General features: G+C 46.0%; 1 protein-coding gene across 1 annotated transcript in view; it reads right to left on the reverse strand.

Moving 5' to 3' along the window:
* The window catches only part of HIPK2 (homeodomain interacting protein kinase 2), a 65,377-nt gene that overhangs the window by 41,040 nt on the left and 5,922 nt on the right, over nt 1-18,415 (reverse strand).

The raw sequence follows: 18,415 nt of genomic DNA on the forward strand, positions 1-18,415 counted from the left end.
CACCCCCAGGCCCAACAAGCGGGTAAGGAGGTTGGTTAAGACTCTGCCATGGTATGCATGACGTTGACAGTCCATTTTAGTTAAGGTTAACCTAGAGTTAGGGTGAGGCTAGAGTAGGATTAGGGCTACAAGCATCTGAAAAAACTATGTCAATATTCACAATGTTGACATTATATCCATGGGATGTTGAATGACAACAATCAGAACATGTCGAATTCTGTACACACCCTTCCCCATTACCTTTGCTGCACACAGTACATTCCTACTCACTACAGCAGCCTCCCCTGCCCTGATCGAGAGTCCCGCATGCTAACCAAGTCCTGAAATCCAGCTACTTCCATACCTTTCTGGAGTCCACCATGATCTCAGCTGTGACACAAAACCATAATGTACGGAATCCAGAAACTCTCCTGCACAGCGGATCATCACTGGTGAAAGTTCTGTACGGAGTTCTCAGGTGTACCGCTATTTACCTCTCCTTCCGAAATGCTCCGGAGATTGCCAAACCGTAGGATTCCATTCCATCACCTAACCTCAGCCTTCTATCCCCAAAATGCTCCTTTAATACTTCTCCAGCCTCAAACCCAATCCCTCAGACCACCATCACTGACCCAGACCTTGTGTCCTACTGCAAAGATATCAGATTGGAAATACTATTCTCTTCTCATCAGCAACAACTCTATCCTGTAGCCCCAGAGAACTTCTTCTGATCCAAAACTCAGAATGAAGTCTCTACCCTCCTCTCCCACTGGAGTGCTATTGGAGAAAGAGTGCTATATAAATAAAATTATTATTAAAATACCTGCCCAATCGATACTGTGCCCTCACAGTTTGTCTTTTGCCTTTGCGGTACTCACCACTGCCTCTACTTAATCTGTAAACTCTCCCTGTAAGGCAATATCCTTCCATCATTACTCAGGTTTGCAGTAACTATTCCTATTTTGAAATCCGCTCTCCATATTGCCATGCCGTCTCTAGTCTCCCATGCCCTCCAAACTTCACGAGAGGCTTCTTCTCCTCGCACAACTTTGGACCCTCTTCAGTCCAACTTTCATTCCCAACACTACACAAAGACTATGGTAGTCACAGATCTGGCTACTGCTCTAGCTTCTAGCGATCCACGACCGCTCTACAGCATTGGACGCAGTCAGCTGGTCACTTCTCATACAAACACTGCATTCCCCAGATTACTGTCCTATCCTGGATCTCCCATCAGTGGTCACCTCGCCAGATACACCTCCACTTCCTCTATAGTTGGAGACCACAATACTCACTGCTAGGTCCCCTGACCTTCTCTATCTCCACCACTTCCCTTGGGAAACAGATAAACTCCTTTGACTTTTAGGATCACCTGTACGTGTATGAAACCCAACTTCTACATCTTATGGTGCCCATACACTTGTTCGATGCCCCGCGACATCGAACAAGTAGATCGCATGGTAATCACATGATGGGCACGTCACCGCCGAGTGGGAGCGGCCGGAGCATCGCAGTGCGATATATCGCATGTGCTTTTAAAAACACATGCAACCGCACTGCGATTCGAGAAATATTAAGTGCAGCACATACTATCTTGAGACGAAAGAATCCACCCGCGTGCCCTCGCATAGTGTTGCAAGGTACCTAAAATGTGCATACAATCCTTCGATTTATCTCACAGATGCGGTCGAAATCGAAGGATAGTACCCGATATCTCACAAGTGTATGGGCTACATAAGAAACATCTCCAAGATCTCTCACACAGGATCCCGCACAACATTCATTCATTAACCCATCGTCTCCCACACTATTACAATTCCGCTTTTGCAATCTATGTTCTATTTCTATCTCAAACCATCTCCTAAGTGAGCCCATCCAAGCGATACAAGATCTGCGTCTCTCGTCCACTCCTGCTCCCTTCGCCCTAGTCTGCAAACCCACCTACTTTAGGGATCTTATTCATTCCCGAACCATCTTCTTATCCGCACTACACTCCTGCCCAAATACCACCCGTCTAGCAGATCTTACAGTGATCCTCTTTTCCTTGTGCTGAAATGGCTCTCTGCCCTCCTGACCAATATTGCAGTGACACAGGGTCACTCTACCCTAACATACTGTATATTGTGCCACTCATCTAGGGTTTTACACACCCCAACCATTGGTGGCCTGGGCCTATAAGCAGCACGGATGGCGTGGTGGTCAGCATTACTGCCTCACGGCCCTACGGTCATTAGTACACATTCCTGACTAAAGTACAATCAGTGTGGGGTTTGTGTGTTCTCTACATGTCTGTGCGGGTTTAATCCAGGTGCTGCAGTTTCTTGTTGCAGCTTGAAAACATACTGGTAGGGTTAGTTGGCTTCTGACAAAAAGACTAACGTGTGTGTGTGTGTGTGTGTGTGTGTGTGTCTGTGTCTGTGTGTGTGTCTGTGTGTGTGTCTGTCTGTGTGTGTGTGTGTGTGTGTGTGTGTGTGTGTGTATGTGTGTGTGTGTGTGTGTGTGTGTGTGTGGGGTAGGTAATTAAGGGGTCTATTTACTAAGATAAAATACCAACCAACCAGCTGCTGTCATTTTTCAAACACAGCCTGTAACAGTGACTGCATGTCACTAGCTACAGGGTGGTATTCGGATTCTCAAGCACATTACCAGAAGGGGGCGCTCAAAGGCAACCCCCCGAGCTGTTTTACACTACCGGCGTCCTTTCTCCCTTACAAAGCCGGGGCTTCAATTTTGCCCCAAATACTCAAAAACAGAAACACTCCTAGAGACCTGTCCTAGGAAATTAGGTACAATTGACAATTATGACATGCCATTCAGTTCTACAAATTAACGGGACAGCCAAATAACTGGAGACAAGCTAATTAAAGCAATGAATACAATTAGATTAGATGGTGGGGACAGGGGGACGAGAGATTCTTCATTTTAAAGCTTTTGCTTAGAAAGACCAGGATGACAATGTAACATTTGCAAGATAATGTAGCCAGTAGGGGGAGCTGTTCCATTGCAGTCTATGGGTGAGATATCAAAGACTGAAACTACTTTGTGTGTTTCATTTAACATTTAAGCAATGTTATTTACACTTAGAGTATACTTTACCTATGAAGCCAATTACCCCTGCACCCCTGCACCCAGTGCAGTCCTAATATTCTGGTAGGGAACTGGAATCTTTGTAAAACTAAGAACGATGGTGACAGAAAAGTGCACGATGCCTACGGTGTCAAAATACTGAACAAAATACTAAATGCCCCCCCCTGCTGCAAGTTCCCTGATATATGCAACATGACAGAAGCAAGATGGCGGACGGGCAGCAAGGTGCCAGGATGCGTTAGAATCACTTTCCCGAGGTACTTGTGTCAGGCAATGTTTACGGGGAGGAATCCTGCCCCCCGTGCAGCGCTGCTTTGTGCGAGAACAAAGACTCGCATCTCCCGTCCGGCCGAATTCATCCCCACAAAGCTGCCTCTCAGACGGACGTTTATATCAGAGCGCGGGTCACATGACCAGCGTCTGGCTGCCTCGACTGGGGCTCATTGTCCTCCCAAGCGCGGCTGAAATGTAACCTGCTCATTTAAAGTCAAGTCATAACATTCTGTTCCCTGGTACACACACAGCTGCCAACTGTCCCTAATTTCCACACACAGTCCCCGGGCTGAAGAACTGCAAACCCAAATTCCTTTCTCTGCAAATCAGATGCAGCTTTCCTTTACCCTTTATCCCTACTATACTCTTCACAGAGGCCCAGATTTATCAAGCCTTGGAGAATGATAAAATACCAACCAATCAGCTCCTAACTGTCATTTTTCAAACCCAGTCTCGGACGTGGCGGTTAGGAGCTGATTGGCTTGTACTTTATCACCGTGCAATATATCACTCTCCAAGGCTTGATAAATCTGGGCCATCGGAATTAAATGCGAGTATTTCAAATGCAAAAAAAAAAAAAACCACTTGTTCCATGCACAAATAGTGGATACATTTACCTACAGGCTGTATCTGTGAACACACACATTCAGGATACATCAATCAGACATACATAATAAACGCTAGTCTTGGTGTCTGCAATATCACACAATAATCAGGCTTCTGCAGTGTGTCAGATGATTAGACTGTGAGCTGTTTGCCCAAGCTTCCTACTTGATAATAGCCATAGGAGCACTAAGTGTACACATGACAGTGATGTGGATGTCCTGAAAACAGGACTGGTGATGTCACGATGACGTCATGTTGAGTCACAGCCCCTGACTCACAGGGACGGGAGTCCGTAGAAATGAGCTGGCAGCTATTTACAGATGGACGGGGGACCGGTAACAGTAATAACACAGATCGGGTTTATGAGTAATGGAAAATCTTAGTTACAAGTGCATAAACAGCATTTACTGCTAGAATATTCCATACATCCCGGCTTTCCTCTGTCACGTTCCTGCCACACCAGCTAAAGGGTTATTATAGTGAATAGAAGCTTTTCTTGTTGTGTATGTGCTCTCCTCCCCTACACCCCCTCAGACTTTCCACAGAACTCCAAACCGGCTCTCAAAACCCACATCTTCACCAACCCAGCCGTCTCTCATCCTAACCCTCTGTCCCATGCGGACTGTCTACCCCATCTGTGTCACCCCTGTCTGTCTGCCCCTCCCATTTAGGAAGTAAGCTCTCACGAGCAGGGCCCTCTCCCCTCACGTGCTTTTCCCTCTCTTACTTAGACTATCTCCTACACCATGGGTCTTCAACCAGCGCCCTCCAGCTGCTGTAAACTACACATCCCAGCATGCTTTGCCTCAGTTTTTTATCATGCCTTAATAGCAAAACATTGGCAGGGCATGCTGGAATGTGTAGTTCCACAGCAGCTAGAAGGCCGCAGGTTTATGACCTATGTCCTACATCAGTGGTCTCCAACCTTAATTGGGGTGTGAGCTACTGTCGGAAAATAAAACCTCTGAAGGAGCTACCCCCTCCCCCCAATGCGCGTGCGTTCCAGCAAAAGTGGGTGGGGCCTCACAACTACAAGTAATGCCCCCCTTCGCATAGTGCCAGATACACAAATAATGCCCCTCAGCAGTGCCAGATATTAAAATAATGCCCCCACCAGTGCCATTTAAAATGCCCCCGCAGTGCCAGATATTCAAATAATGCCCCTCACCAATGCCAGATATTCAAATAATGCCCCTCAGCAGTGCCAGATATTCAAATAATGCCCCTCAGCAGTGCCAGATACACAAATAATGCCCCCAGCAGTGCTAGATATACAATGCCCCCACCAATGCCATTTAACATGCCCCCACAGTGCCAGATAAAATGCCCCCCCCCCCCCCCCCCCCCCCCGCAGTGTCCGATACAGTGCCCCACACAGTGCTAACCCTTGCTGGCTTCTTCTACTGCCGCCAGTGCTGCTCCTCCTGTATGAGGGACGGAAGGGGAGGAGAGTGCATTGCGCGCCTCTCCTGTGATGTCCGGAGAGCGGCTACGGTGAGGGTGACAGAGTCTCCAGCAGCAGCGGGCTTTTAAAATGTGGTGCCAGTAAGTGAGCCAATCAAAACTCGCGGTCCGGCAGCCAATCAGGTGCTGCCACTGCCGGTCCACGAGCTCTGATTGGCTGACGGCTGGCACCATGTTAAAAATGAAGGGAGGAGGAGTGCCAGTGACTGCCCAAGCCTGTGCGCTCAGGGAGCTACCGAAAATACTACGGCGAGATACCGGTAGCTCGCGAGCTACGGGTTAGAGATCACTGTCCTACATCATACTCTCTACAACGGCACCTAACACTCGGTTTCTGCCACCCTGATACTTATTTCAGTGCCATGTCCGCTGATGCAGCAATCTTTATAGACCCTGTACTTGTCCTACATTGTCTAGCACTGTAAGTTACCGTGTTCTTGTTTATGTACTTTGTTAGGCGCTGCAGAACCCTTCTGGCGCCATATAAAGGGTAATAATAATACTCCCAATCCTGAGGGTTGTGTGTTCTGTAGCTATTTCTATAGAGGTAATGTGCTAAATCTGTATGAGGTTCCCGAAACACGTCACATGACAAACACAGCATTATTAATGAAGTGCAAGCTCACAAGAGCCAGATCATACCAGGTCGCAGGACTGACGGCCAGCCTGGGGAAAGACGAGAGGATACTATATTGCATTCATGTACTATTACTGGATGGGGCTGGCAAACACCAAACTTAGAGAGGAGAATGTGTATGGAAAAGGGAACAGGTGCCCCAGTAACAGGAATGGACGCAATTCTAGGTCGCAATAGATGGAAATATTAAGCACGGTCAGATTAGGGAACCATAGTTCCAATATGGAATAGGAGACTCAGGGGCCGTTTCTGGAGAGTTCGGTCTAGATAAGGGGCCAAAAGTATTAACCCACGGATTCCGGAACGTGGAGACGATACGGTGATATATACATGAGATTTAAAGCCGCAATATTTTTTATTTTCGGATTCTAAAATGGCAAAACCAGCTGCTTACACCATGACAGGAAAAACATCATAGGACGTGGATTAAAAGGAGAAATCATTTTTATTTAAATCACTTTACAAAGGGTCAAATTCCAGCTTTCTACATAATGAGACGGGTCCCAAAGCAGCGTCCTCCCCGCATTCACTAAACTCTCCAGTCATTGGTTTTCTGTCAGTAGAAGATAAAATATAAAAACTTGCAATACCCGTATATAATGCCCCAGATATCCTGGTCCTGTACTATTGCTTCCGCCCACTTGTTGCCCTTCACTGTTGGCGTCTTGGTCACCGACGCTTCTGCCAAACCCACCCCATCTATCAGCCCTCGTCCGCCGTCACTGAGGCCTCCTCCTGCGGCCAATCCAGATATAGTACAAGCAGGTATTATACACATGACCGGATCCGGCTGGGCTGTGATTGGCTTATTTACTGCATAAGCCCACCCGTGCGGAAGCCCTTGCTTCCAATATACGTATATTGTACATATACAGGTGCAATACGTTTAGGACGGCCAGGCACGCTGATGCTGTGCAAGGGACAAAGTCATAAAGTATATTGGTGGTCATTCCGAGTTGATAGCTAGCTGCTTTCATTTGCTGTGCAGCAATGAGGCATAAAAAACGGCACTTCTGCGCATGCGGCGCAATGCGCACGTGCGAAGTAATATTACAATGAACGATGTAGTTTTACACAAGGTCTAGCGAAGCTTTTCAGTCGCACTGCTGGCCGCAGAGTGATTGACAGGAAGAGGGCGTTTCTGGGTGTCAACTGACCGTTTTCAGGGAGTGTTCAGAAAAACGCAGACGTGCCAGGAAAAACGCAGGCGTGGCTGGGCGAACGCAGGGCGTGTTTGTGACGTCAAAACAGGAACTGAACAGTCTGAAGTGATCGCAAGCGCTGAGTAGGTTTTGAGCTACTCTGAAACTGCACAAAAAAAAATTATGCTGCTGCTCTGCGATCCTTTCATTCGCACTTCTGCTAAGCTAAAATACACTCCCAGTGGGCGGCGGCATAGCGTTTGCACGGCTGCTAAAAACTGCTAGCGAGCGAACAACTCGGAATGACCATCATTGTGATAACACTGTATTCCTACAAACAGGGGCCGTGTGTCCGAGAAATGATTTACTCCAAAAAGTCACCCCTTGATAAGAACGACCAAGAACAAGCACATTTCTAATCTACCCCAAGTATTCCTGCAAGCAACTACATCCAGAGCCGGCCATAGGCAAACTAGGCAATTGCCTAGGGCATTTGATATGCCTAGGGGCATCAGAAGCTTCTGCTGATTAAAATGATATGCGGCATGCCTATATTCTGTGTGTAGCATTTCATATGCAGATACAGCCACAGTCTCACACAGTATATAGGCATGCTGCATATCAGTTTAATCAACAGAAGCTGCTTGTGCATCCTAGCCACATAGCAATGCAAATAAGATGCATTTTCATTAAAAATTGTGCCCTACGTTAGCATTGAGGCAAGATTTGATTGGATACATCTGTATCCAAGCAGAGGCAGAGGTCACAGTGTTAGTGGCAGTGTGAGTGCTGTGTGCATGTGAGTGGGTTGGTTGTGCAGTAGTGTTCGGAATATGTGTAAGGAGCATTATGTGTGTCATGTAAAACTGCATTAATGTGCAACATATGTGTAGGGGGCACTATGTGTGTCATTATGTGTATAAGGGCATTAATAATGTGCGGCATATATGTAACAGGGTACTACTGTATGTGTGTCATGTGTATAGGGGCACTAATAATGTGCAGCAAATGTGTAGGGGGAACTATGTGTGTAATTATGTGTATAAGGGCATTAATAATGTGCGGCATATGTGTAAGTGGCACTATGTGTGTCATTATGTGTATAAGGGCATTAATAATGTGCGGCATATGTGTAACAGGGTACTACTGTATGTGTGTCATTATGTGTATAGGGGCACTAATAATGTGTAGCAAATGTGTAGGGGGCACTATGTGTGTCATTATGTGTATAAGGGCATTAATAATGTACGGCATATGTGTAAGGGACATTGGGGCAGATGTAGTAACCTGGAGACGGTATAAGGAAGTGATAAACCAGTGATATGTGCAAGGTGATAAAGGCAGCAGCTAATCAGCTCCAATATGTAAATTAACAGTTAGGAGCTGATTGGCTGGTGCGTGTATCACCTTGCACATATCACTGGTTTATCACTTCCTTATGCCTTCTCCAGGTTAATACATCTGCCCCATTATGTGTAAAAGGGCATTAATAAAGGTTGTCATAATGTGTAAGGTGCATTATGTTTATAAGGACATTAATAAGGTGTCTCATATGTGTAAGGGGCATTACTGTGTGGAATTATGTGTATAAATGCATTACTAATGTGTGGCATTATGTGTATAAGGTGCTCTACTATGTGGCGTTGCATATAGAAAGGGCACTACTGTCGTCTAATATGAATAAAGAGCAACAGGGTGTGGTGTAATGTGAATAAGGAGCAATTCAGTGTGATGTAATGTGAATAAGGGGCTCTACTGTGAGGAGTAATGTTTAAGGTAAAGTAATAATACTGCGAGGAGTAACATTTATAAGGTAAAGTGATAGTACTGTGGGATGTAATATGAATTATGGATACTATCGCACGATCAAATGTGAATAAAGGTGCAGTACTATGTGGCGTAATTGGAATTGGGGTTACTATTGTGTGGCCATGCCTCTTGCCAGCAAAAATACACCCCTTTTTGGGCTGTGCGCCAAATGTGCAAACTGTTCCTATTTAAAATATAGGGGGTACAAACACCAAAATAAAGACTGCTATGGGTGAGGGGTGATGGTGCTTGGAAAGAGGTGCAAAGTCAGAGGCGGAACCAGCGGTGGTGCTAGGGGGCACCAGCCAAAATCTTGCCTAGGGCATCATATTGGTTAGGGCCGGCTCTGACTACATCCAGAAGCCGTGTTTACTGACGGTCGGGCTAAAATGGACTTGATTAACTATGGGATACACAAGTGACATCACTGCATATAGAAAATCCTGCAAATGACAGCGAGTAATAGGGTCGTTACGTCATTTAAAAAAAATACGCAAAACTAATGATGAAGAAATAGCGTTATTTCACTATTTTACAGATATTGGACCTCATCCAGTAAGGATTGCAAAATTTGCAAATCGTAATCCGGCCGATTATCGAACATCTGCGCATGACCTTTGAGCACGTGCAAGTAAAAGTAGCGACAGAAATTGCATACAGATCGCGACTGCAATGCAGCTGCTATCTGACCGACAGGAACCCGGCATTTCTGGGTGGAAACATGCCGTTTTCTGGGTGCGTCCGAAAAAATGCAGGCGTGCCCAGGCGTTTTTACGGAGGGCCTCTGACCTCAGCGATGACCACTTCCAGCCTCCTGTGTCGCAGCAATAGTGGATGACCTTGCCTAGCGCAGATAGAAAAAATATTAGATGTTCCGGTAATTATGTATGGTTGTGTGATCAGCGCGCATATTGAGATGCATTTGCAATTTCTGCAATGGGCGTTTATCTCAATTTCCGGGCGGCAACTATTTGATCGCAGGAAATACTTTTTAGTAGAAATTTCAATCCTTACTGAATACGGTCAGTAGCGGATCTTGCTACGGGCATGCAGGATTTTTGTCCGGGGCGCCGCCGTGGCAAGATCCGCTACTGGTGCTGTGCGGTGCTCATCGCGCACCTGCACTGCATTGTGGGAGCGGCACATAGACGCTAGAGTTAATTATTGACCTCTAGTGTCTATGCGGTGCTATGGGAGAGACGTCATGACCTCTCTCCCATAGACCCGAGGAGCGGCGCCGGCGGCTGGAGACGGAGGACAGCAGCGGTTGGGAAGCAGGAGCGGCGATTGTAAGTATTTTTTTTTTGTTTTTGTTAAGCAGCGCAATTAGGGGGCACAACTCTATAGAGGGCACAGTACTGGGGGCACAACTACTGAGGGCACAGCTACAGGGGCACAACTGACCACGCCCCTTCACCATGAAGCCACGCCCCTGTTTTTTTCGCCCTGGGCGCCACAAGGTCTAGATCTGGCCCCGAATATGGTCCATTTCCATGTAAAGTAACAGCAAAGATTCTATGCATTGTTGAGATGACACACAGTATTGTATACATGTATATATGACAACACCCAGTAATGTACACAGCACAACACACGGTCATGTATACATGTATATAAACACAGTACACAGTAAATGTGTGTGTGTGTATATATATATATATATATATATATATATATATATATATACATATATATATACACACACACACACACACACACACAAAACAACACTGTATAGACACGTGTATAAGACAACACACAGTAATGTATACATGACAACACAGTATTGTATATATGTATACAATACTTGGAATTACAAGAACATATAGTTAGTGTGTAGAATAGTAACAATGACAGGAGGTCAGGACATAGTGTTGTGTGTTCCCTGCAATAACCAGTGACAGGCAGGTGTGCCACTCTGTGCCAGCCTGTGCAATGTAGCGGTTCCGCCATATACCCGCCCAGCAGTCTCTCAGCAGCATTCCTGTACATTATGCAGTCTCTGGAACGCGCTCAGGCATATAACGCTGCAAAAATGAGGCTAACTGGTTCTTTTTTGTTAAAATTTAGGTCACAAGCTCAGGAGAAAAAAAAAATTCAGTCCATTAGAGCGGGCAAAATGCGGCAGACACATGGCGGATGTCTGGGGTGGGGTAATGTGCGATCTCAGGGCGCAGGCAGGGGAAGAACCAAAACCTTCTAGAGAAATTTCACAGTCTAATTGGCATCTCTAAACAAACCAGAGCCGGGATAATAATGAGTTAGATGCCTCCTTTCTGTGCTGGTTCTCCAACCAAATCCTGAGCGCAGGCGGAGGTTGGGAGTCTTTATGTTTGGGCATGAACAGGGTAATCCTGATGAGCTGCACTGCCTACAGCAAAGAGCTGAGTTAGGAAGACTGGAAATGGTAACATAGAAAAAGAGGAAGAGATAAGGAATAGAAGCCGTCACGGTGACGTGTGTACAAAGCAATATTTATAAATGGTAACGATATGCTTGTGACATGCTGCAAACATGTTACATGTTACTGGCGCCGAATTCAGGGCACAACACGCATGAAGAGCCACCCGCTACATACTGCCCGCCACACCGGCTGCTATTATCATGGGTTTTATTATCATGATATTTTCCTGATTAAATTACAGATTTTTTTATGTTAATTATAATTAGATTACAGATTGTATCCCCTGAGATCGCTATTGGTTTAGCTTTCAGCTCTTTGATCAACAGAAAATTAGCAACTGGAATAAAGCGCCCCATACACTTATACGATACGACGGTCCAATGTCATAAGATTTCCTCCAACCTCCCGGCAGCCTCCCCGTTGGCAGGATAGTATTAGATATATCGTGTGCAGTTTTCTCTGCATACGATGTATCGTTTACTTTCCCATCCATTACTGCGGGATCCGACATATCACGAGTGCAGCACTGGTTATACGTCGGACCTAGGGGGATCCGATCCGATGCTCACGGGAACGCGCATCGGATCGGATCGGGGGAAAAGCACAACGAAAATGCCCGATTTCACCCAATATATCGGGCCGAATGCCCGAATTGGGCTGAAATCGGGCATTATGGGGCCCTTAAGGGAGATCACCTCAACACACTGCTTATGGGGACAGCTGAATGTAAAGTATACGTACACACTGCTTATAGGACAACTGAATGTAAAGTATACGTACACACTGCTTATAGGACAGCCGGATACAAAGTATAAGTACACACTGCTTATAGGACAGCTGAATGTAAAGTATACGTACACACTGCTTATAGGACAGCTGAATGTAAAGTATACGTACACACTGCTTATAGGACAGCCGGATACAAAGTATACGTACACACTGCTTATAGGACAGCTGAATGCAAAGTATACGTACACACTGCTTATAGGACAGCTGAATGCAAAGTATACGTACACACTGCTTATAGGACAGCCGGATACAAAGTATATGTACACACTGCTTATAGGACAGCTGAATGCAAAGTATACGTACACACTGCTTATAGGACAGCCGGATACAAAGTATACGTACACACTGCTTATAGGACAGCCGGATACAAAGTATACGTACACACTGCTTATAGGACAGCCGGATACAAAGTATACGTACACACTGCTTATAGGACAGCCGGATACAAAGTATACGTACACACTGCTTATAGGACAGCCGGATACAAAGTATACGTACACACTGCTTATAGGACAGCCGGATACAAAGTATATGTACACACTGCTTATAGGACAGCTGGATACAAAACATATGTACACACTGCTTATAGGACAGCCGGATACAAAGTATATGTACACACTGCTTATAGGACAGCTGGATACAAAACATATGTACACATAGCTTGTAGAGGAGCCGGAAAGGCAGCAGTATATGTACACAAAGCTTATACAGGAGCCGGATAGGCAGCAGCATAGGTACACACAGCTGGATAGACAGTAGCATATGTACCCACCACTTGTACAGTAGCCGGATAGGCAGCGGTATACGTACACACCGCTTGTACAGTAGCCAGATAGGCAGTGGTATACGTACACACCGCTTGTACAGTAGCCAGATAGGCAGTGGTATACGTACACACCGCTTGTACAGGAGCCAGATAGGCAGTGGTATACGTACACACCGCTTGTACAGTAGCCAGATAGGCAGTGGTATACGTACACACCGCTTGTACAGTAGCCAGATAGGCAGTGGTATACGTACACACCGCTTGTACAGTAGCCAGATAGGCAGTGGTATACGTACACACCGCTTGTACAGGAGCCAGATAGGCAGTGGTATACGTACACACCGCTTGTACAGGAGCCAGATAGGCAGTGGTATACGTACACACCGCTTGTACAGGAGCCAGATAAGCAGTGGTATATGTACACACCGCTTGTACAGGAGCCAGATAGGCAGTGGTATACGTACACACCGCTTGTACAGTAGCCAGATAGGCAGTGGTATACGTACACACCGCTTGTACAGGAGCCAGATAGGCAGTGGTATACGTACACACCGCTTGTACAGGAGCCAGATAGGCAGTGGTATACGTACACACCGCTTGTACAGTAGCCAGATAGGCAGTGGTATACGTACACACCGCTTGTACAGGAGCCAGATAAGCAGTGGTATATGTACACACCGCTTGTACAGGAGCCAGATAGGCAGTGGTATACGTACACACCGCTTGTACAGTAGCCAGATAGGCAGTGGTATACGTACACACCGCTTGTACAGGAGCCAGATAGGCAGTGGTATACGTACACACCGCTTGTACAGGAGCCAGATAGGCAGTGGTATACGTACACACCGCTTGTACAGTAGCCAGATAGGCAGTGGTATACGTACACACCGCTTGTACAGGAGCCAGATAAGCAGTGGTATATGTACACACCGCTTGTACAGGAGCCAGATAGGCAGTGGTATACGTACACACCGCTTGTACAGTAGCCAGATAGGCAGTGGTATACGTACACACCGCTTGTACAGGAGCCAGATAGGCAGTGGTATACGTACACACCGCTTGTACAGGAGCCAGATAGGCAGTGGTATACGTACACACCGCTTGTACAGGAGCCAGATAAGCAGTGGTATATGTACACACCGCTTGTACAGGAGCCAGATAGGCAGTGGTATACGTACACACCGCTTGTACAGTTGCCAGATAGGCAGTGGTATATGTACACACCGCTTGTACAGTTGCCAGATAGGCAGTGGTATATGTACACACCGCTTGTACAGTAGCCAGATAGGCAGTGGTATATGTACACACCGCTTGTACAGTAGCCAGATAGGCAGTGGTATACGTACACACAGCTTGTACAGTAGCCAGATAAGCAGTGGTATATGTACACACCGCTTGTACAGGAGCAGGATAGGCAGTATATGTACATGGAGACACACACACACACACACACACACACACTTACATACACACATTACCTAGAGACTACATTTTAGCCCAGTCGCAGAGTTGATCACAATAAGTAAGTAAAACAAGAAATAGATCCCTTGTAGCACTAAATAAATAAAGGATAATAATAATATTTAGAATATCGTGCAAAAGTTTTAGGCAGGTGAGGAAAAAGTGCTGCAAGGTAAGAATGCTTTCATAAACAGAAGTGTTAATAGCTTATTTTTATCAATTACCAGAATGCAAAGTGAATGAACAGAAGAGAAATCTAAATCATATCAGTATTTGGTGTGACCCTGCGTTGCCTTCAAAGCAGCGTCAGTTCTTCTAGGTACACTTACACACAGTTTTCGAAGGTACTCGGCATGGAGGTTGTTCCAAACATCTTGGAGAACTAAGCCCAGATCTTCTGTGGCTGTATCTTGCTCATATCCTTCTGTCTCTTCATGTAATCCCAGACAGACTCGAGGTTGAGATCAGGGCTCTGTGGGGGCCATATCATCACTTCCAGGACTCCTTGTTCTGCTTTACGCTGAAGATAGTTCTTAATGACATTGGCTGTATGTTTGCAGTTGTTGCGTGCTGCAGAACACATCTGGAGCCAGTCGGACGCCTCCCTTATGGTATTGCATTTTTTCCACACCTGTCTAAAACTTTTGCACAGTACTGTTCCTCCCAACCACACTGTGCCGACATCACGGGATCCACTGAGAACTGGCACCACGTTTCAATACTAATTGGTTCACTGCATATCCTGGGGTAGCCTCTAGGAGTAGTTATGCCTGACTTCTGCAATGTCCCCGGGCCCATCCAGATATGCAGAATACAAGTCGGACATAATGAGGTCACAGATCCGTCCACATTCTGCGATCGGAGGTCACATGCAGACATCAGCTGGTGTTTGGTGTCTGGCACGTCAATGCGCCACCAGCCATCTGTTTGCGAAAGCCACCATCATTGTTCTCATCAGCAATTGCTCCAGACCCATCCTCAGCGCAGGAAGTTCATCTGCAAGTGGATGGATGTCTGCATACGTGCAGCTCAGAACAGGCCCACAGCAAATGTATGGCCCATCACCACCCAGTAACGCCCATACAGCTGCAAGTGCGTAGCGACCGACATGCGTACGACCTGTATATAATGCGTATGCAGCCCTCCACTTGATGCGCCCACATTGGCAATTGCATCAAACTCAGAATCAGGCCTTATGAATCTACTACAGATAGCCAGAGCACAACAACCCATAACCCCGCCGGTCACGTTGTATCGCCAATGTACATTGCTCAACATGGCCGCAGCAACGTACAGAAGCACGCCGTTGTTTTTGGGAGGTGGTTTAAGGTGGTCTCAAAATTGATGTTACAGAATTACGCAGCCCTCATCCCCATCTCTATGAGGGCAATTCAAAAGGGATTATTTTATCTCTACGGATCATAACATCATCCAGAAAAACATTATCACAAGCTCAATAAAGAGGATTAATTAAATCCACTGATTATTAAGACATAAGTATTCTATATATGCACAATTAGAAGACATCACAATGATGTATCATATTTCATATGTAACGGGGGGGGGGGGGGGGGTTCCATGATAGGAATTACCAAAAATAAATAAATAACTTCTATACAGTAAATCAGATAATATCGCAAACTGCACAAAAACGCATTTCTGTCCGCATCGTCTGAGCAAAAGCCACAGGAAGTGTAAAGGCGCCCGCTGCTGGCTTCTGTGATCCGCTGTGCCTGAGTCGGTAAGGTCATTTGAATGTTCAAAGCAGCACAGATTATTTCAGGAGATAAGTGAGGTAGGCCGTGACCTGTCCACTCTGTAATTCCGTAAAGGTGCCCATAAATTTGTCAGCCAATTTTGTAAATTCAGGACTCAGCAAGTGATAAATGCAAGCTGTTAATTTACATATTGGAGCTGATTGGCTGGTGTGTTTATCACCTTGCACATATCACTGGTTTATCACTTCCTTATGCCGTCTCCAGGTTAATACATCTGCCCCTCAATCACAGTAACTGCTGGCCCATAGAGATGACCGCTCTAATGATCATATAAATGGGTTTGCTGGAATTTCGACTGAGGTAACTGGTAACATAGAAACACAGAATGTGACGGCAGATAAGAACCACTTGGCCCGTCTAGTCTGCCCCTTTTCTTTTTTTCACTATATTTTGACCTCAAACCTTATTTGATCCTTATTTCTGTGTAATGATATCCTTATGTCTATCCCAGGCATGTTACATTGCTCTTCTGTCTTCGGGGTATATTCAATTGAAGTCGGATCCATTCCGACATTCATTTGTCGGAATGCATCCGTCCTGGCTATTCAATGCCATCTCAATTTGACTTTTAAAAAAGTCGAATTGAGATATGGGGGAGAGCCGCGGGCAGATGGGGGAGAGCAGCGCTATGGCAGCGGTTATATAGCCGCTGCTGTAGCGCTGCTCTCCCCCGTCTGCCCGCGGCTCTCCCCCGTCTCCCACCCCCCAGTCTCTCTGCCGCTCCCCGTCCCTCCTCTCTGTCCCTGCATCATAGTCGCCGTCCACGGCAGCGTCCACCCGGCTCCAGCAAGTAAGGTCTCGCTTGCTGGAGCAGAGTGGATGCTGCTGTAAGCGGCGGCTGTGACATCCTTCAGCGTGTGCTCACACGGTCCCCGCCTCAGCTCTGCCCGTCCCCGGCGCTGCTCTCCCCATCTCACGTCGACTTTTTCAAAGTTGAATGGAGATGGTCGAAAAGGGGGCCAAAACCTGACGCTTTTGGCCCTGTTTTTGACACAAGCACGTGGATTGGCAGCTATTCCGCCGATCCACGTGCTTTTCGACAAGTCAAAACCCCTTCCGACCTAAAAAAGTTGAAAACTGCTGTCTTTTCGACAGGCGGCAGAATTCAATTGATTATACCCCTTAGTCTCTACCACCTCTGATGGGAGGCTCTTCCACTTGTCCACTACTCTTTCTGTTAAGTAGTTTTTCCTTAAATTTCCCCTGAACTCCCCTCTCCCCTCCAGTCTCAGTGCATGTCCTCGTGTCCTATTGCTTCTCTTCATTTGGAGAATGATTTACTATTTATTTATTACCAGTTATTGATATAGCACACTCATATTCCGCAGCGCTGTACAGAGAATATTTGCCCGTTCACATCAGCCCCAGCTACGGTGGAGCTTACACTCTATATTCCCTATCACATGTACACACACATTCACGCTAGGGTTAATTTTGCTGGGAGCCAATTAACCTACCAGTATATTTTTGGATTGTGGGAGGAAACCGGAGTACCGGAGGAAACCCACCCAAGTACGGGGACAATATACAAACTCCACACAGTTAGGGCCATGGTGGGAATCGAACCCATGATCTCAGTGCTGTGAGGCAGTAATGCTAACCATGACACCGTCCGTACTGCCAAGAGATAAAGAATGTTTCTCTCCTGGACCTTGGTAATACCCCTGGTATATGTGACAGTCTCGATCATGTCCCCCCTTTCCCTTCTCTGCCCCACACAATACAGTATACATAGTGAGATGTCTTAGTCTTTCTGGGTATGTTGTGTGATGTAGGCCATGCACAATTTTAGTTGCCCTTCTTTGTACGCTCTCTAATGTATTTATATCCTTCTGAAGATATGGCCTCCAGAACTGGACACAGTATTCTAGATGAGGCCGTACCAATGACCTATACAGTGGCATTATTACTTCTTTCTTTCTGCTGCTGATTCCTCTCCCTATGCAGCCAAGCATCTGACTTGCCTTCATTTCAACAAAACAACGTCATAAGGGATTATTTTGGTTTTATGCATAAATATGATTCCAATAATAATAAACTATTATTATTATTATGATAATAACAGATGTAAAAAATAAACCCTTTTATAAAGCTTGTCCAATGAGAGACTCTCCTAATATGAAGTTTTCATTGGGGGGGGGGGGGGGGGATGATAAATGACAGTGAATATTCCCAAACAAAGTCAATTAGGCTTCATTTAAAATAATAATAAATGAAAAT

This window comes from Pseudophryne corroboree, chromosome 6 (assembly GCF_028390025.1).
Source record: "Pseudophryne corroboree isolate aPseCor3 chromosome 6, aPseCor3.hap2, whole genome shotgun sequence".
Lineage (NCBI taxonomy): Eukaryota > Metazoa > Chordata > Amphibia > Anura > Myobatrachidae > Pseudophryne > Pseudophryne corroboree.